The sequence below is a fragment of the Brachyhypopomus gauderio genome, chromosome 1, assembly GCF_052324685.1.
Source record: "Brachyhypopomus gauderio isolate BG-103 chromosome 1, BGAUD_0.2, whole genome shotgun sequence".
NCBI lineage: Eukaryota > Metazoa > Chordata > Actinopteri > Gymnotiformes > Hypopomidae > Brachyhypopomus > Brachyhypopomus gauderio.
Window position 1 is genome coordinate 2,759,194 of NC_135211.1, and position 6,033 is coordinate 2,765,226.

Consider the following 6,033-nt stretch of genomic DNA (forward strand, 5'->3'; position numbering starts at 1 on the left):
AGACACAGCAGACCGGAGGCTATGCTACAACTAGCTCGCAGTCCCGCGCAGGATACCCAACAAGAGCGCGCATGCGCAGTGGTACAGTACATGTAAATCCACCGTTACACAAGGAATATTTTGTAAGTCCCCTCACTTGGTGTCCTCAAGCACCCTTTTTTCTTTTCTAATTGGTCCCTCATGCTCTGTGGTGGGAAGACATTGATATTTGAAAGAGAAATGAGACTTAAATGGCTTAGCTTAGGTTATTCACTACTCTCATTAGCCACCATCTTACAAAACTGCCAAAAATCTGTGCTTAGTTAAGTCTTGTGTATGTGTACACATTACGGATGTTACAATGCACTCTACTCATGATTCATTGCGATTCACGATCCAGTTCTCACGATAGTTTTCTCCCTATATTTATTTTTACAATAACAAACAAGAAAATCTCTCTTTTGTGCATTACTGAAATCAGATGCTATAAATGGTTTGAGTTTTTTTTTTCAGATTTAAATACATTTCTGAAATGGTAAGCCCATTCAAACAGATAGGAGGCTGGTCAAGCGAAGTCAACAGTGCCAGCACCCTCTGCTGTTTCAAAAGGCTTTTTGTATCTCAACTGATATTAGTTGTGGCATATTTGAGTATTGTGATGCATCGTTACATCCCTAACAAACATGGGATTGCACTGGCTCCATACTTAGTCCTTTAGAACTTTCTGTCAACATAGTGTTCATAGTAACTCTCTGGGGCGACCCCTGCTCTGTGGGCTGAGTGAGGGCGACTCTCTGGGGCGACCCCTGCTCTGTGGGCTGAGTGAGGGCGACTCTCTGGGGCGACCCCTGCTCTGTGGGCTGAGTGAGGGTGACTCTCTGGAGCGACTCATGCTCTGTGGGCTGAGTGAGGGCGACTCTCTGGGGCGACTCATGCTCTGTGGGTTGTACTTTTCGGGTACACGGGGAAGAGGAAACTCATCTATGAGGGAACAGCCAAGAAAAATGTTTAATACTCATTTTGTTACATTGATGACTACTTCTTGAGTGACAAAGTCTACATAAAGTCTTAACATCAACATATGAAGGCAGTTTCCCAGACAGGGATATGTTCTAGTTGTAGACTATATTTTCTTGTTAATGTGACAACTCCATTCAAAATGCAGTGTAGTCCAAGACAAGGCTTAATCAATGTCCAGGAAACTGCCCCACAGTCTTAGCAATTAACCTGGCATATATTGCTCATGTCTATGGAACTGGAGGGACAAAACACCATACCAGTAAAACGAGGTCTACTCAATAACTGAATTTTATTCAAATTGTGAATGCATGATACATATCTGCACTCTCTATTCTTTGAAAGCCAGCAACATCCAATGTTTCTGTGTCATCTGCATCACTGGCAGGAAGGTTATCTGCAAAAAGTTCCATACAATATTTTAATTAATTGAGGAAACAGATAGCCTTAATTAGGAGTGGTGGGAATTTTCAGATTCTTGGATGCATCGCTATGTGGGATGTGGACAATTCCGAATCAATTCACAAATGACAAAAATCGGCCAAATTAATAGAGAGAGAGACAGACAGATAGACACACACACACAGTATAACATCTACCCATTTGATAGTCTGGGTAGGTAGGTCTTCTTCTTTGATTTCCTCTTTTCAGGAATCTGTAGTATCTCCTCTGAGCAGCTCAATTCAGCAGTGGTTGTCAAATCATAGTTTTCACATTCCTTTCTGTTATCTGAAAGCCATTATTACATAATTAATATTAGAAAATTCAAGCATATATTTAATAGAATTAATAGGAACTACATGGAAAGCAATGCAAACTGGTGAAGAAAGAGCAAGTGAAGGAAAAAAAAGCGTGACCATGAAACACCAGTGGTTCTATAGTGTTTAAGAAGTCAAGGATCACATGCATCATGTATTTCTCTGCATCTGACCCAAAATCCCAGATGCATTCTGAATTCATTCAAGCATGCAATTGGCAGTGTTTAAATAAATTGTGTTCATTACATACCTGACTGAAGTTTCACCTTAATCACAGGGAATTCTTTCCATGCATCCTCTGGCTCTTTGCAGGTTTTCATTGCCATTTTTTCTCCTCGATTAGGCCAATACACACAATAATTCTTCACCCAACAGGATGGTATGACTTCCTCCATCTCTGTGCTGCCTTCTCTCCATACAGCTCTTGCCCACATTGTTCTAGCCTTGTACTATTCAACAAACAGAAACACAATTTGAAAGCTGCTTCTACTACTAACTTGTATTGTAACTACTGATTTTTGTTGGCATGTGTTCTGTATAAAATATTGTGGTCACAACATCTTTAAAACACTGAATGTGTGTGAGGAAATTACCATGTCTTTACCACCTTTCACTGCCATGAAGCATTGGCATCAGAACAAGACCACTTCCACAAGGAAGACAGACAACTTTCCTCATCAAATCCTTTTGCTCAATTAGCTTTCGTTTTCCATTTCTTCTTTCATGCCTCAGATGTGCTATGTTGATGAGTTTAGAGTCACATGGTTTATCAAAGAAACTGTCTAAATTGTTGAGGTGGTACACATCACAGACACACATTCCATCTGTCCTCTTTTCCTTCACAAATGCATAGCAATCTCCAACAAGAAAACAGGAATCCTTCTTTTTGGTGGACACAAATGTCTGGTGTGGTGTTGGTGTAATGCAAACTTTGGTGTTATCCATTTCCGCTATGCTCTTAGACAGTTGTGAAATGGGGCTTTTTGCATTCCTGACACGTTTCTTTAGTTTCTGTAGATGGTTTTCAAACTGAAATGCAGAAATTTCATTTAATGAAGTTCCAACATTTTTAACATCATCTGCCAAGTGGGTAAGAGAGTGGACATTGTACGAAGAGAAGATAGGGCTGTAGAGCTTTATAGATGTTTTATAAAAATGCATCAGCAATTCCCCAGCATAGGTAGTATATGCATTTCTTGTGTGGTCATCAGAGTGTAATAGGATGGACATGGCAACAGTTAGTGTCAGGAAGTGGTTGTAAAAGCTCTCAGGCAGCACAGTTTGAAAAGCAACAGGTCCTGTGTAGAGTAAAAACTGTCGGAACTCTGTTGCTTTCCATCTGTCCAGAACAGCAAGACTCCGGGGTTGTCTGGCAAATTCTCTTGGTAATTTTCCATTCAGAGACACAAGTTTAGATGAAGTTTCACCAATCTGCCTCTGAGACAGTTTACACTGTCTTTGTCCTTGTTTGAGAAAGGTTAGTAAACGTCTAACCACTCCTAAGCACACCAGATGCATGTAGTCTAACACAAACGACCGTATGCACAGCAAGCCTGCATCTATCAGGGGTGAGCATCCACTTTGGTGTGAAGAGTAAGACTGCCTGTTGAATTCCTCATCTGTTCTTAACAAAATATTCTCTTCTGCCTGGTAATTTATGGAAGTTTTTCTGTATCAATATTCAAATGAAAATGTAATACGTATTTGCATTTACATGTTCCACTCATACAAGCAACTTTGAGCTCAAAATTCAAATTCAAATGCAATAATTCCATTTACATTTGCAATGTGATAGACGTCTATTCATATTTCATTTACACATACATTTTGATGCTTTATTTGTGTCATTATTGAAATGAAAATTTATTTCCCATTTGAATTATCAAGTTCATGTGATCATGCAAAGGTTGTATCAAAATTATAATTAAAATGCTATTTGCTTAATATGCTTTGCATTTCATAACACCTTTGAAACGTAATTTTCAACCTCACCACCACGCTAAAAAGATGTCAATATTCAAACGTTAATGGAGAAATAGCGCCTCTCCTGTTTGCACTAACATTACGATACCAACAGCGCTCAAACTGTGTCAAAAATGCATTTTGAAAGTGCAATCCGAGCAGATTGCATTTTCATTTCCATTTCCACTTCCACTATAGTCAAATTATAGTCAAATTAGATTCCACGGCTTCACTTTATTCAGCCAATCAGGTTCCACAGCTTTCCACATCGGGCAGCCAATCAGGACTGGACTACAGCACGCAGCAGTACAGGCGAGTTTTTTTTAGACATGGTCACAGAAGCGCTCATTAGATTAATTCAAAGGGTAGCAGACGAGTCCTTATGGTGAATTTACACTACATTAGTGTGAAATGTTAATCGATCAAGTGGCAGACATATCAGCCTTATCTGGCGCTGATGTGACTGTTATTGCCAAATTGAGCGCTGTGGCAGAGCAACTGTGTGCCTCAAACTACAGCGGTAGGACGGCCGACCTCCGTGAAGCGTCTCGTGTGATCAGAAACAGAAAACCATTTCTGCTCGTTAATGCTGGTTTATTTAAATAAACATTTGTGCTGTCGTATTTTTAAAGTTATAAAGCGGTAATGCCGATGAGTGGTGATATCCAGCATCCCCCAGCGTCCCTGTTTAGTGTGGTTAATGCCACAGACGCGACATGATTACCTGAACCCGCAGGTAATCCTCTACCAAGCCTTGATCTGTAACTTGTAATCATGACTCGAGCAGAAATTTTAGGAGCGAGCAAAAAACTGAAACGCGTGCTGAAAACAGGGAAGTGAGCGCACTTAACAGCGCTCGGTTTTCTTGATTTTGCGTGCTCAGTGTGTCTGACTTGCTTGATTGAATCTTATCTTTGCGCTCTCATATTAAAGACCGTAATCTGACTCCATACTACACCTTGTGGGTTCATAGATTGCCCTTGTTTGAGTCGAGTGGTCCTTATGTTTTCATGCCGTGGTAAGTCCTTAGTATAAGCTTCCGTTGTCTACGTTTCATGCCTTTCCCTAGTCTCAGACTATACCTTTGGGGTTAATAGATTGTGTTTGTTTAATCGAGTGTTCAGTGTACGTTTTTATTCTTTGGTCTGTCTTTCGTACGAGTTTTTTTTCCTCTACGTTATAGTTTGCCTAGGTCTCAGGCCCCGTCCACACGACGCCGGAGGTTTTTAAAAACGGAGGTTTTTGTCTCCGTTTTCAAAAATATCTCCGTCCACACGACACCGGAGGTTTTTAAAAACGGAGGTTTTTGTCTCCGTTTTAGCCTCCCGTCCACACGAAAACGGAGGTTTTTGAAAACGCCTTCCAAGGTGGAGACTTTTGAAAACTCCGGTCTCTGCGTTGTCGTGTGGACGGGGAAAACGCATGTTTAGGAAAACGCTGACGTCACATAGGGATTCTGCGCATGTCTTTTTTTTGTTTACATTCGTTCAGCTTGTTCAGCATGGACAGCTCCGTGATTGCTTTCGTTGTCACTGCAATTGGCGGATTATTAACATGTGTACAGTTTAATTTAATGTTACTTTCGCATTACATAACACAGCGGAGGCACCTAAATGCGCTGCGTTCAGTTTTTTCAAATCGTTCCCATAATCCCTTTCGTGTCATATTTGGTCGCTAAGTTTAGTGTTATAATGTCTGTAATGTGCTTGTGATAAAGTGCTATGTGATGAATGTGTCTGTACAATGTAAGCTTCTAATCGATGTATGTATGAGTGTTTTAATGTGCTTGTCAAACCTACCACCCCCGTGTGTTCGTACTCATTCGATACCCCGCACCCATTCAATGTATGTGTAAGTCCGAGTTCACAAGCATTACCCGTTGTGTTGAAACAGGGCTGCTTTCTAATAAAGAAAGCAAGTATTTAAAATGGCTCGTTCCCTGAATCAATCATCCGCACTACACGCTACATTATTGTTAACTTTGTAAATCCTGTAAAGCGCTTTGTGACAACGTGTGTTGTGAAAAGCGTTACACAAATATATTTGATTTAATTTGATTCTTCAAGTGTTTTGATGTCATTCTGTGGGAAGTACGATCGCCCTCTATGGGCTGGCATGTTAATTGCAGCGTTTCACGGCTGCGTATCAGCTGCGTATCCATGCTGAACAAGCTGAGCGAATGTAAACAAAAAAAAAGACATGCGCAGACTCACTATGTGACGTCAGCGTTTTCCTAAACATGCGTTTTCCCCGTCCACACGAATACGCCGAGACCGGAGTTTTCAAAAGTCTCCACCTTGGAAGGCGTTTTCAAAAA

General features: G+C 40.7%; 1 long non-coding RNA gene across 1 annotated transcript; it reads right to left on the reverse strand.

Moving 5' to 3' along the window:
- Nucleotides 1–1,610: 1,610 nt before the first annotated feature.
- Nucleotides 1,611–2,762, reverse strand: LOC143526180 (uncharacterized). The gene is made up of 3 exons (XR_013133832.1): nucleotides 2,348–2,762; nucleotides 2,005–2,203; nucleotides 1,611–1,725 (listed from the first exon to the last, which is right to left on the reverse strand). It is a non-coding gene; the product is annotated as an uncharacterized LOC143526180 (long non-coding RNA).
- Nucleotides 2,763–6,033: the final 3,271 nt, after the last annotated feature.